The following is a 24,250-nucleotide window of genomic DNA, read 5'->3' as shown; positions in this document are numbered from 1 at the left end:
GAATGAAGAGCCACACCTACTAGAGAATGGACTTGAGGATATGGGGAGGGGGAAAGGTAAGCTGTGACAAAGTGAGAGAGAGCCATGGACATATATACACTACCAAACGTAAGGTATATAGCTAGTGGGAAGCAGCCGCATAGCACAGGGAGATCAGCTCAGTGCTTTGTGACTGCCTGGAGGGGTGGGATAGGGAGGGTGGGAGGGAGGGAGACGCAAGAGGGAAGAGATATGGGAACATATGTATATATATATAACTGATTCATTTTGTTGTAAAGCAGAAACTAACACACCATTGTAAAGCAATTATACTCCAATAAAGATGTTAAAAAAAAAGATTTCTGAATCTTCACTGTGACTTTAACTGAACTGATGATTGAATGTGTTCTTGTATTTTACATCTTATCTCCATTATCCCCTTTGGAGGTGAAAGACAGTTAAAAAGATAATAAAAGATAGTATAAATGAAATTTGAGCAAATAAGGTGATAGGGTATCACATGCTACATGAGAAGCAGTTTCTGTTTTTATTGCTCAACTCTTTGGTTGGATTTTCACCAATTTTATTGTTCCTAAAGAGAAAAGTATATTGTAATAATCTAAAGGATAGAAGCAAAATTCTCCATCAAACCACCTTCCATGAAAGATTGGAATGCACATCTACCAATTTTATAACAAAACAAGATCGAAAGGGAAATAAATAGATGAATAATGAAGTCATCAAGCTTGTGAAAGACATCTGCCAAATGGAATCAAGATTTATTTCGTTTGCACTGAAGCCGTAATCCCCAGTGTGATGATATTTGAAGGTGGAGCTTTTGGGAGGTAGTTATGTTTAGATGAAGTCATGAGGGTGGATCCCCTATGATGTGATTAGTGTACTTATAACAAAAAGTTGACATGTTCTCTCACTCTCAGTCATATGAGGATACCACAAGATGCATCTGTCTGCAAACCAGAAGGAGGGTCCATACCAGATACTGAATCAGGTGGAACTTTGATTTTGAACATTTCAGGCTCCAGAACTGTGAGTAATAAATGTTGTTGTTTAAGCCACCAAGTCCATGGTAATTTGTTATAGCAGCTCAAACTAAGATAGCCTGAATATAAAATGGTAATACATAGTCTCAGTAAATTTAAGAAGACCAAAATCATATCAATGATCTTTTCCAAACACAATGGCATACCATTAGAAATCAACTACAAGAAAAAAGCTGCAAAAACCCCAGAACACATGGAGACTAAACAATATGATACTAACAACCAATGGGTTACTGAAGAACTCAAAGAGGAAGCAAAAATAAAATACCTGGAGAAAAAAAGAAACCAAAAACACAACAATCCAAAAATCTACAGGATGCAGGATAAGCAGTTCTATGAGGGAAGTTTACAGAGATAGAAGCCTACATTAGAAAACAAGGAAAATCTAAAATAAACAACCTAAACTTATACGTAAAGGAACTAGAGAAAAAAACCACAAAACACAAAATTAATAGAAGTAAATCAATCATAAAGATCAGAGTAGAAATAAATGAAATAGAGACTAAAAACAGTAGAAAATATCAATAAAATGAAGACCTAATTTTTTGAAAAGATGAAACTGACAAACCTTTAGCTAGACTCATCAAGAAAAAAGAGAGAGGCACCAAATAAATAGAATCAGAAATGAAAAAGAAGTTACAACTCATACCACAGAAATACAAAGGATCTTAAGAGGTTATTACAAACAATTATAGGCCAATAAAATGGACAACCTATAAGAAATGGACAAATTCTTAGAAAGGTACAATCTCCCTAGACTAAACCAGAAAGAAATAGAAAGTATGACCAGACCAATTACGAGTAATGAACTTGAATCAGTAATAAAATAAACTATCAATAAACAAAAGTCTAGGACCAGATGGCTTCAGGAGTGAATTCTACCAATCACTTAAAGAAGAGTTAACACTTATCTTTCTCAAACTATTGCAAAAATTTACAGAGGAAGGAATGCTTCCAAACTTGTTCTATGAGGCCAGCATCACCCTGATACCAAAACCAAAGATACCACAAAAAAATAAAATTGTACACTAATATCACTGATGAACATATATGAAAAAACCTGAATAATATATTAGCAAACCAAATTCAACAATACATTAAAAGGGTCATATACCATGATCAAATTGGCTTTACCCCAGGGAAACAAGAATGGTTCAATATCTGCAAATGGATCAATGTGATACACTACATTCACAAACTGAAGACTAAGAATCATATGATCATCTCACTAGATACAGAAAAAACTTTTAACAAAAGTCAACATCCATTTATGATAAAAACTCTCCAGAATATGGGTATAAAGGGACAGTAACATAAAATAAAGGCTATATATGACAAGCCCACAGCTAATATCATTCTTGTCAATGAAAAGCTGAAAGCATTTCTGCTAAGATCAGGAAAATGCCAGGATGCTCACTCTCACCAATTTTATTCAACACAGTAATGGAAATACTAGACACAGGAATCAAATAAAGAGAGAGAAAAGGAATCCAAATTGTAAAGAAAGAAGTAAAACTATTACTGTTTGCAGATGACATGATATTATAAATAGAAAATCCTAAAGACATCATCATAAAGCTATTAGAATGCAACAACAATGAACCCTGTAAAGTTGCAGGATATGAAATTAATATACAGAAATTAATTGCATATGTATACACTAGCAACAAACTATCAGAAAGAGAAATTAAGAAGAGAATCCCATTTATAATCCTATTAGAATGAAAAAAAAATACCTAGGAATAAGTCTACCTAAGGAGGTAAGATATGTGTATTCAGAAAACAAAGAGATACTAATGAAAGCAATTGAAGACAACAGTAACAAATGGAAAGCTATACTGTGTTCATGGGTTGGAAAAATTAGTGTTATTCAAATGGCAATATTACCCAAGGAAATCTACAGATTTGATGCAATCCTTATTAAAATACCAATGGCCTTTTCCATAGAAGAACTATAAAATTTGTATGGCAACATAAAAGGCCACAAATAGTCAAAACAATTTTGAGAAAGAAGAACACAGCTGGAGGTATCATGCACTCTCATTTAAACTCTATACTATAAAGCTACAGCAAGCAAAACAGTATGGTGCTAGTACAAAAACACACACATGTATCAGTGGAACAGAACAGAGAGACCAGAACTGAACCCACACTTATATAGTCAATGTACAAAAAGGAGACAAGAATATATAATGGAGAAAAGATAGCCTCTTCAACAAATGGTGTTGGGAAACTGGTCAGCTACATGCAGAAGAAAGAAACTGCATTTCTTTCTCACACCATATAAAAAAATAAACTCAAAATGGATTAGAGACTTAAATATAAATACTGAAACCATAAAACTTCTAGGAGAAAACAAGTTGTTACTCTTTGATATAGGTCTTAGCAATATTTTGTTGGATATGTCTTCTCAGGCAAGGTAACAAATGCAAAAATAAACAAATGGGACTATATCAAACTAAAAAGCTGTTGCACAGTGAAAGAAAATATTAACAAGATGAAAAGGCAGCCTACTGAATGGGTGAAGATTTTTAAACAATATATGCAATAAGGGGTTAATATAAAAAATATATGAAGAACTCATACAACTCAACATCAAAATACCAAACAACCCAATTAAAAATTCAACAGAGGGCCAGAATAGACATTTTCCAAAGATATACAGATGGCCAACAGGCACATGAAAGATGCTTAACATCACAAATAATCATGGAAATACAAGTCAAAAACAGTGAGATATCACCTCACATCTTCAGAAAGGCTATTATTAAAAAGACAATAGGGCTTCCCTGGTGGCACAGTGGTTGAGAGTCCGCCTGCCGATGCAGGGGACACGGGTTTGTGCCCTGGTCCAGGAATATCCCACATGCCGTGGAGTGGCTAGGCCCGTGAGCCATGGCCGCTGAGCCTGCACGTCCAGAGCCTGTGCTCCGCAATGGGAGAGGCCCCAACAGTGAGAGGCCCGCATACTGCAAAAAAAAAAAAAAAAAAAAGACAATAAAAAACAAGTGTTGTCAAGGATATGGAGGAAAAGGAACACTTGTGCACTATTTGTGGGAGTATAATTTAGTGCAGCCACTATAGAAAATAGTATGAAGGTACCTAAAAAATTAAAACTGGAACTATAATATGATTCAGCAATTCCAATTCTGTGTATTTATCTGAAGAAAATGAACACCATAATTCAAAAAGATATATACTACCCCTTTGTTCTTTGCAGCATTACTTAAAATACACAAAATATAAAAGCAACCTAAGTACCACTGGACAGATTAATGGATAAAGATATGGCATATAAACAAAGGAATATTACCGAGCAATGAAAAAGAATGAAATCTTGCCATTTATGACAACATGGATGGACCTAGAGGTATTATGCTAAGTGAGATAAGTCAGAAAGAGAAAGAGAAATACTGTATGAATCCATCTATATGTGGAATTTAAAAAAATAAATACAACAAAACAGAAACAGAGTCATAGACACAGAGAACAAACAGGTGGTTTCCAGAGAGGAATCAGGTAGAGGGATGAGAGAAATAGGTGAGTGAGATTAAGAGGTACAAAATTCCAGTTACAAAATAAATTAATGACAGGTATGAAATGTATTGTGTGGGGAATATAGTCAATAATGTAATATCTTTGTATGGTGACAGATGGTAACTAGACATTTTGTGGTGATAATTTTGAAATGTATAGAAATACTGAATCATTATGTTGTACACAAGGAACTAACATAGAGCTGTAGGTCAATTATATTTCAGAAACAAATTCACTAACTCAGAAAAAGAGGTCAGATTTGTGGTTATCAGAAACGTGATTTAAAAAACTCCCAACAAGCAAAATTCCAGGATCAGATGGCTTCACAGGTGAATTCTTTCAAACATTTAGAGAAGAGTTAACACCTATGCTTCTGAAACTATTCCAAAAAATTGCAGAGAAAGGAACACTGCCAAACTCATTCTATCAGGCCACCGTCAACCTGATATTAAAAACAGACAAAGATATGACAAAAAGAGACAATTACAGGCCAATGTCACTGATGAACATAGACACAGAATTCCTCAACAAAATACTAGCATACTGAATCCAACAATACATTAAAAGGATCATACACCATGATCAAGTGGGGTTTATCCCAGCGATGCAAGGATTTTTCAATATTCACAAATCAATCATGTAATACACTACATCAACAAATTGAAGAATAAAAACCATATGATCATCTCCATAGATGCAGACAAAGTTTTTGACAAAATTCAGCACCCATTTATGATAAAAACTCTCCAGAAAGTGGGCATAGAGGGAATATACCTCAACATAATAAAGGCTATATATGGCAAACCTACATCTAGCATCATACTCAATGGTGAAAAGCTGAAAGCATTTCCTCTAAGATCAGGAACAAGACAAGGATGTCCACTCTCACCACTTTTGTTCAACATAGTTTTGGAAGTCCTAGCCATGGCAATCAGAGAAAAAGAAAAAGAAATAAAAGGAATCCAAATTGGAAAAGAAAAATTTAAACTCTCACTGTTTGCAGATGACATGACAGTATACATAGAAAATCCTAAAGTTGCTACCAGAAACTACTAGAGCTCATCAATGAATTCAGTAATGTTGCAGAATTCAAAATTATACACAGAAATCTGAAAGAGAAAGAAACAATCCCATTTATCATTGCATCAGAAAGAATAAAATACCTAGGAACAAGCCTATCTAAGGAGACAAAAGACCTTCTCTCTGAAAACTATAAGACACTATTAAAATACCAATGGCAATGTTTTCAAAAGAAATTTAAGGTGACACAAACAGTTGGAAAAATATACAATGTTCTTGGATTGGAAGAATCAATATTGCCAAAATGACTCTTCTACCCAAGGCGATCTATAGATTCAATGCAATGCCTATCAAGTTATCAAAGACATTTTTCACAGTACTAGAATAAAAAAATCTTAAAATTTGTATGGAGACACAAAAGACCCCAAATAGTCAAAGCAATCTTGAGAAAGAAAAATGGATCTGGAAGAATCAGGCTCCATGACTTCAAACTATACTACAAAGCTACAGTCATCAGGACAATATGTTACTGGCACAAAAACAGAAATATAGGTCAATAGAAGAGGACAGAAAGCCCAGAAATAAACCTACGCACCTGTGGTCAATTAATCTATGACAAAGGTGGCAAGACTATACAATGGAGGAAAGACAGTCTCTTCAATAAATGGTGCTGGGAGAACTGGACAGCTACATGTAAAAAAATGAAATTAGAACACTTTTTAACACCACACACAAAAGTAAACTCGAAATGGATTAAAGACCTAAATGTAAGACTGGATACTATAAAACTCTTAGAGGAAAACATAGGCTGAATACTCTATGACATAAATTGCAGCAATATCGTTTTTGATCTGTCTCCTACAGTAATTGGAAATGAAACCAAACACAAACAAATGGGACCTAAAAACTTCTGCAGAACAAAGGAAACCATAAACCAAATGAAAAGACAACCCACAGAACGGGAGAAAATGTTTTCAAACGATGTTACCAACAAAGGATTAATCTCCAAAACTTACAAACAGCTCATGAGGCTCAATATCAAAAAAAACAAACAACCCAATTAAAAATGGGGAAAATAGACATTTCTCCAAAGAAGACATACAGATGGTCAAGAGGCCACGTGAAAAGGTGCTTAACATGTCTAATTATTAGAGAAACGCAAATCAAAACTACAATGACGTACCACCTCACACCAGTCAGAATGCCATCATCAAAACGTCTACAAAAAATAAATGCTGGAGAGGATGTGGAGAAAAGGGAACCTTCATGCACTGTTGGTGGGAATGTAAATTGATGCAGCCACTATGGAAAACTGTATGGAGGTTCCTTAAAAAACTAAAAATAGAGCTTCCATATGATCCAGCAATCCCACTCCTGGGCATATATCCAGAGAAAAACATGGTTCAAAAGGATACATGCACCTCAATGTTCATTGCAGTGCTGTTTACAATAGCCGAGAAAAGGAAGCAACCTAAATGTCCATTGACAAATTAATGGATAAAGAAGATGTTGCACATATACAATGGAATATTACTCAGCCATTAAAAAGAATGAAAGAATGCCACTTGCAGCAACATGGATAGACTAAGTGAAGTAAGTCAGACAGAGAAGGACAAATATCATATGATATTGCTTATACGTGGAATCTAAAAAAAAAAGGATACAAATGAACATATTTACAAATAGAAACAGACTCACAGACTTACAGAGTGAACTTATGATTACCAGGGGGAAAGGGATAGGTTGGAAGTTTGGGATTGGTTATCTATTTTATATATGGCAGTGTGTATATATCAATATATAGATATCTTGATATATACACACTGCCATATATAAAATAGATAACCAACAAGGAATTACTGTATTGCAGAGGAACTCTTCTCAATATTCTGTATTAACCTAAATGAGAAAAAACTTGAAAAAGAATGGATAAATGCATATGGATAACTGTATCAGTTTACTATACACCTGAAACGAATGCAACATGGTTAATCAGCTATACTCCAATATGAAATAAAAATTTAAAACAAAAAGAATAGGGGGTGGGAGGAGTATGAAGTGGATCTAGTCAAAAGGTACAAATTTCCAGTTGTAATATTAATAAGTACATCATGAGATGTGATGTACAACATGATAAATATAATTAACGCTGCTGTGTATTATATATGAAAATTGTTGAGAGAAAATCCTGTGTTCTCATCACAAGCAAAAATTATTTTTTTCTTATCTGTATGAGATGATGGTTGTTCACTAAACTGATTGTGGTGATCATTTCATGATGTATTTATGTCAAATCATTATGCTGCATACCTTAAACTTTTATAATACTGTATGTCAATTATATCCTAAAAAAACTGAAAGGAAAAATGGTAACACATCACTACAGGTATGTATAATTGCTTTTCTTTGCATAGTGTTATGACTTGCACACCTATCTTAAGCTATCATGGAAAGCTGAATAAAAAGCTAAGAATTTCCTTTAAGCAGCAGATTCCTGTCATATCTTGTCCAAATTCGTTGACTTCAAATCATGTTTCAAATAATCATCAAGGATGATTAACAGCTGTCACAACTAGTTCAGTTGGTTCTAGTCAACATCATTTACATTTTTAGATATTTTATATATTACTTTCTTGCCTTGTTGGTCCCTAAATAATATCTTTCAATTATCTCTTAATTAAGATTACAAAGTAAAAGTCAAATACTTAACATCACAACTTGTGATGGTTAGTTTTGTGTGTCAGCTTGGCTAGGCTATGGTGCCCTGCTGTTTGGTCAAACACTAGTCTAGATGCTTCTGTAAAAGTATTTTGTCAATGTGATTAACATTTATAATCACTTTTCTTTAAGTAAATCAAATTACCCTTGATAATGTGAGTGGGCTTCTTTCAATTAGTTAAAGGCCTTAAGAAAAGAAATTGAGGCTTCCTGGAGAAGAGGGAATTCCTTCTCAATACTGTAACATAGAAAGTTTGGCTGACTTTCTAGCCTCCTAACCTGTTCTGTGGATTTTGGATTCAAGACCTCAATGTCAACTCTTACTGGAATTTCTAGCCTGCCAGCCTGACCTACAGATTTTGAATTTACCCATTTCCACAAGCGTGAGGCAATTCCTTAAAATAAATCTATATATTTCTCTATGTACATATGTGTATTTGTATATCTATATCCTAGTGCTTTTGTTTCTTTAGAGAATCCTGACTGATAAAGGGCTCAATGCTTTTTTAGAAACTCTGGGATACACTAACATCTGTAAACAAAATTTCCTCCTTACTACTTTTACATCATTTAAGCAGTGTTGCAGTAGCCTGAAGCCCAGAGACAGAAAGTACAGTGGCAGATTTCTTTCTTTCTTTAAAAAAAATCTTTAAAGTGAACATGAAGGTAATGCTACTGCTATATAAATACAAGGCTCTGTTATTAATAATGCTAATGATAGAACATCTAAGAATGTAGCATTGGCACCTCATTATGAATGTCCTCTTTTTTCTACAAAACAAAGCACCTTTAGTAATTATATTATCTACACCCACAAAATCATTAGACACTTATGAATTATTCACATTTTCCATTATCCTTTCTAATTAACATTCTTAGTGAATGGAGTTTTTAAAACATACCACTTTCCTCAACTTTGCCATATTTATTTAAACTGCCAATAAAAAGAAGAACTTGTGAATATTTTGAACAGTGACTAAGAATCAAATGATTTATGTCATAATTTTGTCTATCAGTAGTGGGATAATATGCTAGAAGAGTGTTATGTATTATTAAACACTTTAAACACTTATAAAAATTCTTACTGGAAACATTACAGAATGCCAAAATTTGTTTCTCAATTTAAGGCAAGAAAGAGTGTATGAAAATATTTTTTAGAACAGATGGTAACAGGGGACTTCCCTGGTGGTCCAATGGTAAAGAATCTGCCTTGCAATGATGGGGAAGTGGATTCAACCCCGGTCAGGGAACTAAGATCCCGCATTCCATGGGGCAACAAACCCAAGGGTCACAACTACTGAGCTCACATGCCTCAACTAGAGCCTGCATACTACAAACTACAGAGCCCACATGCTCTGGAGCCTGTACACCACAACTAGAGAAGAGAAAACCCACACGCCACAACTAGGGAGAAGCCCAAGTGCCGCAACGAAGAGCCCATATGCTGCAACAAAAGATCCCGCATGCCTCAATGAAGAGCCCACATGCCGCAACTAAGACCTGACACAGCCAAAAATTAAAAAAACAAAACAAAAAAACATAGTAATATGTGGGAGGGTAAGAGAAGTCATCCCCAGTTACTGTTTCTAAGAAATAAATTTGTATGGCACTTTAAAGTTTACAAAACACTTTTACACACATTGTTTCCTGTTTTTCATATGTACCTATGATGTACAATAAGTTCAGCCAAACAGAATACTTTTTAAATAATTGCCCCAATATAGACAATAATTGATGAGTGGAAGTGGGTATTACCCAGGATGTTCTACTCAAGGAGACATTTGTCCACACTTTACTCTTCAAGAGAAAATGCTATAGTATTGTATGTGAGCTAATGTATTGTCATTCCCTAAAAATATAGTGCAGAATAAACTTACAGTAAAACATCAAGCACAGAAAAAGAGCTAAGGTTGTACATTTTTCTTATTCCTTTCTTTATGTGAGTTTCTTCTTGTGGTAAATAATCTTTATTCATTTCAGCAGAAAGCTGCAAAGATTATTACATCTGATGGAAATAGGAAAATGTTAGGGTCACGTGGTACACACACTTAATCAGTCCTTTACTTCTTGGAAACGGTTCCTAACTTAGCACTCTCATAGACTATTTCTCATGGATTTTGAGCTATTTCCTGTACTAGAAGCCATTGCTTTTAAACTTGACTATCTTGGATAGTAATTGTTTTGCCAAACTAGGCTTCTATTAGATTTGCTATCAAGATCACCATCCATCTTATTCATAAAACATTAATAGATTATAACTTAATTTCCCAAGATTGAAATGTTAGCTGCAAGGACAGCTTTGTATTGTCAACATTGATAAATATTTTGTTAATTTTTCAACTGTCTTCATGTCTTTGTGTTCTTGTTCACAGTTCACATTCTGATCTTCACTGTAGTCAATTTTCATGAGTCTTTTCACTTGTCAAAAGTCCAGTTACAATGAGATTGACTACTTTATTCAGCTTTGATGAATGGAAGTACACTAAAGCTATTTTACATCAACTTGTACAAATCTTTTCAAATTGAGATCATTTAATAAATGATTAAAGAAGAAAATGTAAAATTCCATGGAGGCTATATATTCTAGGTAATTCAGGGAAGATAACTCCTATTTTGCACCCCTCCCCTAGAAGGCCTGCAGTATGTTATTAAATCATCTGAGGAAGGCAAGGCCTATTGCCTTCTATCATTCACTTCTGAAATGTTTACTATTCATAGCATCTGGGACATTCATACAGCTGTTATGGTCTTTCTTCCCTCTCACTCTCAGGTAAACAGTGCATTGCATGATAACATTTTTCAAACACATCCTTAGAGACCAGAATGTATGAATCCCAGAAAATGTGTGAAAATTTTGTATACATTTGCATAGTTGCATTATTAAAATTTAAGATGGATGTATGATATCCCTTTCTCACTACTACCAGTTCACAAGCATTTTTCTAGAGAACACAATAAGATTGTATTATTAGTATATTAAAATAATATAGTCCATCTAACTAGTTAATATGGCTGGTATAGGAAAATATCTTTGTAAATTAATTATTGGAAGTACCATGGTAGAAACGTGAAGGTGCAGATAAAGGTTATACAGTAATTTCTTTCTCTTAAATTTATATCTATTTAGATAGAGAAAACATATTTGGACACCCACAAAATGTTTTAAAAATGCCTTTAATTAGGTAAAAAGATATGGTTTAATAAATATTATATGTAACTCATACATTTTATAAATTTATTTTGTGATCAAATTCTATACTAAAAATGAAGAATTACTATTCTAGTAGATATTTAATATATGACTGCTAATATTTAATAAATCATTGCAAGGAGGTTTGGTTCAAGATGGTGATGGAGGAGGATTCTCCCCCATAGACACACTGAAACTTCAGCTACATACAAAAAATTTCCTCTGGGAAAAAATCCCCCAAAATAGCTGAGCAACTCCTACATATCAGGTGAATGAAAAGAAACCCGCATCAAAGCAGATAGGAGAGGCTGAGACACAATTTTGCCATAAACTCCACCCCCTGGCATGGCAAATCAAGTCTCTAGGGAACTCACAAGCCTGAGCATCTCCCTGAGAAGCAAAGGTTTAAACCCCACATCGGGCATCCCATGTTTTAAGACCTGCACTTGAGCGATGATCCCTCAATACATCTAGCTTTGAAAGCCAATGGAGCTTCTGTTCATGAGACTCACAAGTGTGTAGGAAACTGAGAAACAGTTCTTAAATGACTCACATACAGACTCACCCACCCTAGGGACCAGCACAGAGGCAGGCCATGGAGAGGTGCACAGACTTTCGGTGAAAAAGTCTTGTTACCTGAAAGCATCTGCCCGAGGGGTAAGCGTTTAATTTAAAACACATAGAGAAGGCTACTGAAATATTCTCCTAAAGATGGAGGCCAGAGGGGACCTTATTTTCCCTCTCCCTCTTTCTCTCCTTCCCCAGAAAGGAGCTTGTATTTTTGTATGGCAACCCAATTTTTGTGACTGCCACCCATGGGACACCTCTAGATCACCTTGTTCTTGTGGTTAACAGGGCTTATGCTCACAGGTTCCACAGGACTAAAACAAATGGAGAAAGAATTCTCAAATAGCTACCACTCTAAGGACACAGCCAAGAGACAACAGACTGAAGAACCCAGTCTTTCTGTGAAAGGGGCCTACTAGCTTATCTTCATAGCTGTGGGCTAAGGGACAGGCTTCTAATTAAACACACAGCTAAGGCCTCACTGGAATCCTCTCCAGAGACCTGGGAGGGTCGGTTCTATCTTTGCCCACTCCCTCTGCTGCATTCTGGAGTGCCAGAATCTCCTGGAGGGGAGTATGTGCACACGCCTAATACCCTAGTTGTTATGTATGGTACCCTGGCTTTTGCAGCTGCTACCCAGGTGACACCCCTTTATTGCCTGGCTCTGTTGGCCAGCAAGGTTTGTGCTAACTAGTTAAATGGGGCTGTAGCAAAGAAACAAACAGTGATTAACTGGTTATCAACCCTCAGCTCAGTGTAGAGGGAGCAGACAGAAATGTTCATCTCTAAGTCTTCATTTGAAGAAGGTATATTTGCTGCCTGAGGGTCTGGCTTCCAATCAGCCTGAATCTAGGTGATAACCAAGATTGTCCCCTTTGGGACACTAAAAGGTTTTAACACATCCTGAACTACTGAGAGTCTTTAAAAGTAAAGGCTACTTAGAAAATCACCAAGGTTTGAGAGACAACAAAGTGCTAGAGTAGGGTTGAAAAATAAGGTTTATCCCCTACATGAGGTTACTCCTTCAAGACTGAGAGAGGTGGCTGTTTTGCATAATGCACAGAAACCAACACAGAGAGTTAAGGAAAATGAGGCAATGGGAGTATGTTCCCAAAAGAAGAACGAGATAAAACCTCAGGAAAAAGTCCTGAATGCAATAGAGATAAATGTCTTACCTGATAAAGGGATTCAAAATAATGGTCATAAAAATGCTAACTTAACTCAGAAAAAGAATGGATAAACTAAGTGAGAATTTCAACAAAGAGAGAAAATACAAGAAAGTACCAAAGAGAAGTCACAGAGCTGAAGAATACAATAACTGAAATGAAAAATACAATTTAAAACTTCAAGAGGGGCTTCCCTGGTGGTGCAGTGGTTAAGAACCTGCCTGCAAATGCAGGGGACACAGGTTCGAGCCCTGGTCTGGGAAGATCCACATGCTGTGGAGCAACTGGGCCCATGGGCCACAACTGCTGAGCCTGTGCTCTAGAGCCTGTGCTCCACAGCAAGAGAAGTCACTGCAATGAGAGGCCCGTGCACTGCAATGAAGAGTGGCCCCTACTCTCCGCAGCTAGAGAAAGCCCATGCACAGCAACAAAGACCCAATGCAGCCAAAAATAAATAAAATAAGATAAATTTATTAAAAAAAATTCAACAGCAGACTAGATGAAGCAGAAGAAAGCATCAGTGAACTTGAGACAGGGCAGTGGAACTCACTCAATCACAGCAACAGAAAGAAAAACAGAATGAAAAACGTGAATATAGCTTAAGGGACTTGTGGGAAAACAATCAGACCAACATTCACATTATAAGAGTCCAAGAAGGAGAAGAATGAGAGAATGAGGCAGAAAACTTAACTGATGAAATAATGGCTGGAAACTTCCCTAACGTGGGAAAGAACCTGACATCTAGGTCCCGGAAGAACAAAGAGTTACAAAGATGATGAACCCAAAGAGACTCACACCAAGACACATTATGATTAAAATGTCAAATGTTAATGAGAAGGAGAGAATCTTGAAAGAAGCAAGACACTAAAAGAAAACAAAACAAAACAAAAACAAAAAACTTGTTATATAAAAGGGAACTTCCAAAGGACCATCAGTAGATTTTTCAGCAGAAACATTGTAGGCCAAAAGGAAGTGGAACAATGTATTCAAAGTGTTGGAAGAAAAAAAAACCTGCCAATCAAAAATGCTCTACCTGGCATAGTTATTGGTCAGAATTGAAAGAGAGAGTTTTCCAGAGAAGGAAAAGCTAAATAAAGGAATTTATCACCACAGACCAGCCTTTTAAGAAATGTTGGGGGCAGAGTCAAGATGGTGGTGGGGGAGGACACAGAGTTTGCATCTCCCCACAACTAGGGTGCCTGTCATATGCTGGTGGGGGACCTTAATGCCCAAGGAGATGGGAGGAACCACCGAGCAACTGGGTAGGATGTGGAGGGAGTGTGGGGAGAGGAGAAGTGGAGGTTGGACAGAACTGGCACCCCTGAGGGGTGGCTGGGAGGGGGGAGGAGTTCCCATGCCTGGAGGGACCCTTGGGGGGCTCAGAGGATTAGAGGGGAGAGCTCCTAGCATTTCCCCTACCCAATCGGGCCCTGGGAAGGCTGAAATACTCATATCAGATGAAATAGACTTTAAAATAAAAACTGTTACTACAGATAAGGAAGGACACTACATAATGATCAAGGGATCAATCCAAGAAGAAGATATAACACTTATAAATATTTATGCACCCGACATAGGATCACCTCAATACATAAGGCAAATGCTAACAACCATAAAAGGGGAAATCGACAGTAACACAATAATAGTAGGGGACTTTAACACCACATTTACATCAATGGACAGATCATCCAAACAGAAAATAAATAAGGAAACACAAGCTTTAAACGACACAATACACCAGATAGATTTAATTTATATTTACAGGACATTCCACCTGAAAGTGGCAGAATATATTTTCTTCTCAAGTGCACACGGAACATTCTCCAGGATAGATCACATCTTGGGTCACAAATCAAGCCTCAGAAAATTTAAGAAAACTGAAATTGTATCAAGCACCTTTTCTGACCACAATGCTATGAGACTAGATATTAATTACAGGAAAAAAAAAAACAAAAACGACAACACCCAAATACATGGAGGCCAAACAGTGTAGTACTAAATAACCAAGAGATCACTGAAGAAACCAAGGAAGAAATAAAAAAATTCATGGAAAGAAATGACAACAAAAACACAACGACCCAAAACCTATGGGATGCAGCAAAAGCAGTTCTCAGAGGGAAGTTTATAGCAATTCAATCTCACCTCAAGAAAAAAGAAAAATCTCAAATAAACAATCTAACCTTACACCTAAAGCAACTAAAGAGAGCAGAACAAAGAAAACCCAAACTCAGTAGAAGGAAAGAAATCATAAAGATCAAAGCAGAAATAAATGAAACAGAAACAAAACAATACCAAAGATCAGTAAAACTAAAAGTTAGTTCTTTGAGAAGATAAACAAAATTGATAAACATTTAGTCAGACTCAAGAAAAAAAGGGAGAAGATACAAATCAATAAAATTAGAAATGAAAAAGGAGAAATCACAACTGACACCAGAGAAATCACAACTGACACCACAGAAATACAAAGGATTATGAGACTACTACAAACAACTCTACACCAATAAAAACCATATGATCATCTCAATAGATGCAGAAAAAGCTTTAGAAAAATTCAACACCCATTTATGATAAACACTGCAGAAAACGGGCATAGAGGGAACCTACCTCAAAATAATAAAGGCCATATATGACAAACCTACATCTAGCATCATACTCAATGGTGAAAAGCTGGAAGCATTACTTCTAAGATCAGGAACAAGACAAGGATGTCCACTCGCACCACTTTTGTTCAATAAAGTTTGGGAAGCCCTACCCATGTCAATCAGAGAAAAAACAAAAGAAATAAAAGGAATCCAAATTGGAAAAGAAAAAGTAAAACTGTCACTGTTTGCAGATGACATGATACTATACATAGAAAATCCTAAAGATGTGACCAGAAAACTACTAGAACTAATCAATGAATTTGGTAAGGTTGCAGGATACAAAATTAATGCATAGAAATCTCTGGCATTCATATACACTAACAACAAAAAATCAGGAAGAGAATTTAAGGAAGCAATCCCATTTACCATAGGAACAAAAAGAATAAAATACCTAGGAATAAACTTACCTAAGGAGGCAAAAGACTTCTACTCAGAAAACTATGAAACATTAATGAAAGAAGTCAAAGATGACATAAACAGATGGAGAAATATACCATGTTCCTGATTGGAAGAATCAATATTGTGAAAATGACTATACTACACAAAGCAATCTACAGAATCAATCCCTATCAAACTACCAATGGCATTCTTCACAGAATTAGAACAAAAATTTTATAATTTGTATGGAAACACAAAAGACCCCAAATAGCCAAAGTAATCTGGAGAAAGAAAAACAGAGATGGAGGAATCAGGCTCCCTGACTTCAGACTATACTACAAAGCCACAGTAATCAAGACATTATGGTACTGGCTCAAAAACAGAAATATAGATCAATGGTACAGGATATAATGCTCAGAGATAAACCCATGCACATATGGTCACCCAATTTATGACAAAGGAGGCAAGAAAATACAATGGAGAAAAGAGAGCCTCTTCAATAAGTGGTGCTAGGAAAACTGGACAGGTACATGTAAAAGAATGAAATTAGCACACTCCCTAACATGGTACACAAAAATAAACTCCAGATGGATTAAAGACCTAAATGTAAGGCCAGACAATATAAAACTCTTAGAGGAAAACATAGGAAAAAAATTCTTTGACAAAAACCACAGAAAGATCTTTTTTGACCCACCTCCTAGAGTAATGAAAATAAAAACAAAAATAAACAAATGAGACCTAATGAAACTTAAAAGCTTTTGCACAGCAAAAGAAACCATAAACAAGATGAAAAGGCAGCCCTCAGAATGGGAGAAAATATTTGCAAATGAAGCAACAGACAAAATATTAGTCTCCAAAATATACAAAGAGTCAATATCAAAAAAACAAGCAACCCAATCCAAAAACAGGCGGAAGACCTAAATAGATTTCACCAAAGAAGACATACAGATGGACAAGAGGCACATGAAAAGATGCTCAAAATCACTAATTATTAGATAAATGCAAATCAAAACTACAATGAGGTATATCACCTCACACTGGTTAGAATGGCCATTATCAAAAAATCTAGAAACAATAAATGCTGGCAAGGATGTGGTGAAAATGGAACCTTCCTGCACTGTTGGTGGGATGTAAATTGATACAGCCACTATGGAGAACAGTATGGAGGTTCCTTAAGAAACTAAATAGAACTACCATATGACCATATGACCCAGCAGTCCCACTACTGAGTATAAACCCTGAGAAAACCATAATTCAAAAGGACACATGTACCCCAATATTCATTGCAGCACTATTTACAATAGCCAAGACATGGAAACAACTAAATATCCAATGATAGATGAATGGATAAAAAAGCTGTGGTACATGTATACAATGGAATATTACTCATCCATAAAAAGGAACAAAACTGGGTCATTTGTAGAGATGTGGATGGACCTAGATTCTGTCATACAGAGTGAAGTAAATCAAAAAGAGAAAAACAAATATCATATATTAATGCATATATATGCAATCTAGAAAACTGGTATAGATGAACCTATTTGTAGGGCACGAATAGAGATGTATACATAGAGAACAGACATGTGGACACTGTGGGGGAGGGGAGGGTGGGACTAATTGGGAGATTAGGTTTGACATAAATACACTACCATGTGTAAAATAGATAGCTAGTGGGAACCTGCTGTATAGCATAGGGAACTCAGCTCAGTGCTCTGTGATGACCTAGATGGGTGGGATGGGGGTGGGGCTGGGAGGGAGGTCCAAGAGGGAGGGGACATAGGTATACATATAGCTGATTAACTTCATTGTACAGTAGAAACTAACACAACATTCTAAAGCAATTTTAGTCCAATTAAAAAATTAATTAATTAAAAAGGAGAGATGTTAAAGGAATTTTTTTAAGCTGAAATGAAAGGATACTTATTAGTAACAGGAAAACACATAAAAGCATAAATCTCACTGAAAGATGTAAGTATATAGTAAATATCAGAATAATGTAAACTTGGTGGGTTAATTATTTATAAACTACTATGAAGGTTAACAAAAGTAGTAACAATAACTATAACTACAATAATTGTTAACGGATATACAAGATAAAAAGGTGTAAACTGTGGTATCAAAAACATAAAAATTGAGGGGCTGGGGAGTAAAAATGTAGTGCTTTAGAATGTGTTCATACTTAGTTGTTATTGACTTAAATTACTGTTATCAGTAGTTTTATGTAAGCTTCCTGGTAATCACAAAGCAAAAACCTATATTAGATATATAAAAGAAAATAAAGGAAGGAATCTAAACATATCACTACAGAAAATCATCAAATCACAAAGGAAAAGAACAATAGAAGAAAAAAGAAACAGAAGAATTACAAAACAGCCAGGAAATAATTAACAAAATGGCAGTAAATTCACATTCATCAGTAATTACTTTAAATGTAAATGGACTGTATTGTTCAATCAAGAGACACAAAATGGCTCATAGATTAAAAAACAACAACATAAAACAAGACATCTGGGCTTCCCTGGTGGCACAGTAGTTGAGAGTCCACCTGCTGATGCAGGGGACACAGGTTCGGGCCCCGGTCCGGGAAGATCCCACATGCCATGGAGCGGCTGGGTCCATGAGCCATGGCTGCTGAGCCTGCACGTCCGGAGCCTGTGCTCCGCAACAGGAGAGGCCACAACAGTGAGAGGCCCGCGTACTGGAAAAAAACAACCAACAAAAATACAACAAGACATCTATTTGCTGCCTACAAGACACTCACTTCAAACCTAAAGACACACACAGGCTGAAAGCCAAGAAATGGAAAATGATATTCCAAACAAATGGAAACCAAAAGAGAGCTCGTGTAGTGATATTTATATCAGACAAAATAAACTTTAAGATAAAGATTGTAATAAGAGATAAATAATGATAAAGGAGTCAATCCAACTGAAGGATATAATATGTGTAAGTATTTCTGCACTCAACATAGGAACACCTAAATACATAGGGAAAATAGTAATAGACCTAAAGGGAGAAAGAGACAGCAATACAATAATAGAAGGGAAAATTAATAACTCACTTTGATCAATGGATATATCATCCAGACAGAAAATCATTAAGGAAATATTGGCCTTAAATGACATGTTAGGCCAGATAGACTTAACAGACTTATACAGAACAGTCCATCCAAAAGCAAACGAATACACATACTTCTCAAGTGCACATGAAGCATTCTCCAGGATAGATCACACGCTAGCCAGAAAACAAGTCTTAATAAATTTAAGAAGACTGAAATTATATTAAGTATCTTTTCTAACCACAATGGTATGAAACTAGAAATTAATACAACAAGAAAACTAGAAAATTGACAAATATGTGGAGATTAAGCAACATGCTACCGACCAACCAGTGGTTCAAAGAAAACAACAAAAGAGAAATAAAAAATACCTAAAAAATGGAAACACATCATACTCAAACTTACGGGATGCAGCAAAAACAGTTCTAAGACGGAAGTTCATAGTAATAAATCCCTGCATCAAGAAAAAAAAAGATCTCAAAAAACCTAATTTCATACCTCAAGGAAACAGAAAAAGAAGAAGAAACAAAGACCAAAGTTAGTAGAAGAAAGAAAATAACAAAGGTGAGAGTAGAAATAAAAATAAAATAGAGACCAATAGAAAATATCAAAGAAACCAAGAACTGTTTTTTTTAAAAGATAAACCAAACTGACAAACCCTTAGCTAGAATCACCAAGGAAATGAGAGAGAAGTCTCAACATCAGAAATGAAAGAGACTTACAACCAATACCACAGAAATAGAAAGAATCACAGAATACTATAAACAGTTATACACTAACAAATTGGACAACTTAGAGGAAACAGATAAATTCCTAGACATATAATGTCTACCAAGACCAAATCATTAAGAAGTGGAAAATCTGAATAGACTAATTACTGGTAAGGAGATTGTATCAGTAATCAAAAACCTCCCAACATACAAAAGTCCAGGACCAGATGACTTCACTCATGAATTATCAAACATTCAAAGACAATTAAAAACAATCCTTCTCAAATTCTTCCAAAAAAAGAGAATAGGAGTGAACACTTCCAAACACAATTTATGAGACACCATTACCCTGATACTAAATCTAGACAAGGACACTACAGGAAAAGAAAATTACAGGTCATTATCCCTTAGGAACATAGATGCAAAAATCCTCAAAAAATGTTAGTATAACAAATTCAACAATACATTAACATCACATATACCATGACCAAATGACCTTTATTCCAGGCATGAAAGGATGGCTCAATATCCACAAATCAATGTGATATACCATATTACTAAAGGACAAAAATCATATGATCATCTAAATAGATGCAGACAAAAAAACATTTGACAAAACTTAATATCCATTTATGATAAAAACTCTCAAGAAAGCAGTTTTAGAGGGAACATACCTCAACATAATAAAGGCCATATGTAACAAGCCTATAGCTAACATCATACTCAATGGTGAAGATCTGAAAATTTTTCATCTAAGATAATGAACAAGAAAAAATATCCACTCTTGCCACTTTTATTCAACATAGTTTTGGAAGTCCTAGCCAGAGCAATTAAGCAAGAGAAAGAAATAAAGGCAACCAAATTGGAAATTAAGAAGTAAAACTGTCACTATTTGCAGATGACATCATACTATATATAGAAATCCTTAAGGATTTGACCAAAAATCTGTTGGAACTAATAACCAAATTCAGTACAGTTCCAGGATTCAAAATCAATTTCTACAAATCACTTATGTTTCTATACACTAATAATGAACTATCAAAAAGAAAAATTAAGAAAACTTTCCCATTGACAATTGCATCAAAAAAATTCCTAGGAATACATTTAACAAAGGAGGTAAAATACCTGAACCCTAAACTATAAGACACTGATGAAAAATTGAAGTTACAAAAAAATGGAAAGATATTCCATGCTCATTGGTTGGAAGAATTAATATTATTAAAATGTCCGTACTACCAAAATCAATACAGATTCAATGCAATCCTTACCAAAATTCCAATGGTATTTTTCAAAAATAGAACAAACAACCCTAAAATTTTTATGGAATCACAAAAGACCCTGAATAGCCAAGGTAATCATAAGAAAGAGAACAGTATCATACTGTTTTGAATACTGTAGCTGTATAGTCTGAAGGCAGGGAGCATTATTCCTCCAATTCTGTTCTTTCTCAAGTTTGTTTTGGCTATTCAGGGTTTTCTGTGTTTCCATACAAATTAAAAAATGTTTTTGTTCTAGTTCTGCAAAAAATATCATTGGTATTTTGATAGGGATTGCATTTAATCTGTAGATTGCCTTGTGTAGTATGGTCATTTTAACAATGTTGATTCTTCCAATCTAAGAACATGGTATATCTTTCCATCTGTTTGTTTCATCTTAAATTTCTTTCATCTTCATCTTATAGTTTTCAGAGTACAGGTCTTTGCCTCCTTAGGTATTTTTATTTCTAGGTATTGTATTCTTTTTGATGTGATGGTTGTTTCCTTAATTTCTCTTTCTGATTTTCCATTGTTAATATATAGAAATGCAACAGATTTCTGTATATTAATTTGTATCCTGCAACTTTACCAAATTAATTGATGAGTTCTAGTAGGATGGTACTGGCACAAAAAACAGACACATAGATTGATGTCACAGGATAGAGAGCCTGGAAATAAACCCACCCACTTATGGTCAATTAATCTACAACGAAGGAGGCAAGAATATACAGTGGAGAAAAGACAGTCTGTTCAATAAATTATACTTGGACAACTGGACAGCTACATGTAAAAGAATGAAACTAGAACACAGTCTAATACCATACATGAAAATAAACTCAAAATGGATTAAAGACCCAAATGTAAGACCTGATACTGTAAAACTCCTAGAGGAAAACAAAGGCAGAACACTCTTTTACATAAATCAGAGCAATATTTTTTTTTGGATCCGTCTTCTAAAGTAAAGGAAATAAAAGCAAAAGTAAACAAATGGGACCTAATTAAACTTAAAGGGTTTTGCACAGCAAAGGAAACCATAAACAAAATGATAAGACAAACTACTGAATAGGAGAAAATATTTGTAAATTATGTGACTGATAAGGGATTAATATCCAAAATATATAAACAGCTCATACAACTCAACATCAAAAAAAAAAAAATAAAAATGGGCAGAAGAGTTGAATGGCTATTTCCCAAGAGAAAATACAGAAGGCCAACAGGCACATGAAGAGATGCTCAACATTACTAATCATCAGGGAAATGCAAATCAAAACCAAAATGAGATGTCACCTCACATGGGTCAGAATGGCTATCATCAAGAAGTTTACAAATAATAAATGTTGATGAGGATGTGGAGAAAAGTGAATCCTTACACACTTCTGGTGGGATGTAAATTGGTGCAGCCACTGTGGAAAACACTACAGAGGTTTCTCAAAAAACCAAAAGTTGAACTACCATATAACCCAGCAATTTCAGTCCTAGATATATATCAAAAAAAATCCCCCCACTAATTCAAAAAGCTACATGCACCCCAATGTTCATAGCAGCATTATTTACAGTTGCCAAGACATAGAAACAACCTAAGTGCCCATCAACAGATGAATGGATAAAGAAGATGGGTTATGTATATACAATGGAATACTACTTGGCCATAAAAAAGAATGAAATTTTGCCATTTTTAGCAACATGGATTGACTTGAAGGGCATTATGCCAAGTGAAATAAGTCAGGCAGAGAAAGATAAATACTGTATGGTATTGCTTATATGTGGAATCTGACTAATGAATATAATAGAAGCAGACTCACAGATATAGAGAACAAATTAGTGGCTACCAGTAGCGGGGGCAACATAGGGGTGGGGAAGTGGAAGGTACAAACTATTGGGTGTAAGTCAGTCTCAAGGATGTACTGTACAACATGGGGAATATAGCCAATATTTTATAATAACTGCAAATGGAAAGTAACCTTTAAAATCTGTATAAAAATTTAAAAGTTAAAAAGGCAATCAGGGCTTCCCTGCTGGCGCAGTGGTTGAGAGTCCACCTGCCAATGCAGGTGACATGGGTTCATGCTCCGGTCCGGGAAGATCCCACATGCTGCAGAGCGGCTGGGTCCGTGAGCCATGGCCACTGAGCCTGCGCGTACGGAGGCTGTGCTCTGCAACGGGAGAGGCCATGACAGTGAGAGGCCCGTGTATCACAAAAAAAAAAAAAAAAGGCAATCAACCATGAATATAGATAGAACTTAAAAAAGATCAATAAAAGGTAAAAAAAAAAAAAAAAAAAAAAGAAACACTCACCTGCACTGTTCTTCATAAATGACATGCATTGGCCACATGATCTTGGGGATACCTCTTTACTTCTTAATAAAATGGGATGAATAATAAATGGCAGGAAGGATTAAATGAGGTAATATATGTCAAAGCTCTGTAGAATGTTATACTTCACAGTTAGCTCATACAAAGATTTTTTAAAAAATTGTAAATAACCTGGCCCCCTTTTTAGGATTCCTTATGTCTAAGACTTTTCGATATGGCAAATACTTTTTAGTGTGTTCTATGTGCCAGAAACAATACTAAGTACCTTCTAAATATTAATTCATTTAATCCTGTGTCAACTTTATTATGAAATAAATATTATTATTATAATTCTCATAGATTAAGAATCTAAGGTAGGGACTTCCCAGGTGGTGCAGTGGTTAAGAATCTGCCTGCCAATACAGGGGACACGGGTTTGAGCTCTGGTCTGGGAAGATCCCACATACCACAGAGCAACTAAGCCCGTGTGCCACAACTACTGAGCCTGTGCTCTAGAGCCCATGAGCCACAACCACTGAAGCCTGTGTGCCTAGAGCCTGTGCTCCGCAACAAAGAGAAGCCACCACAATGAGAAACCCGCACACCACAATGAAGGGTAGTCCCTGCTCATTACAACTGGAGAAAGCCCCTGTGCAGCAACCAAGACCCAATGCAG

At 35.6% G+C, this 24,250-nt stretch overlaps 1 long non-coding RNA gene across 1 annotated transcript in view; it reads left to right on the top strand.

Annotated features, from left to right (window-relative positions):
- Window positions 1-24,250, top strand: part of LOC141278699 (uncharacterized) — a 105,843-nt gene that overhangs the window by 62,689 nt on the left and 18,904 nt on the right. Inside the window, exon 2 of the long non-coding RNA XR_012331746.1 lies at window positions 918-1,026. This is a non-coding gene — a long non-coding RNA (uncharacterized lncRNA). The remainder of the gene's footprint in view (window positions 1-917; window positions 1,027-24,250) is intronic.

This window comes from Tursiops truncatus, chromosome 5, assembly GCF_011762595.2.
Source record: "Tursiops truncatus isolate mTurTru1 chromosome 5, mTurTru1.mat.Y, whole genome shotgun sequence".
Taxonomy (NCBI): domain Eukaryota; kingdom Metazoa; phylum Chordata; class Mammalia; order Artiodactyla; family Delphinidae; genus Tursiops; species Tursiops truncatus.
The sequence above is the reverse complement of the archived record's forward strand: the minus strand, read 5'-3'. Positions and strand labels throughout refer to the sequence as shown.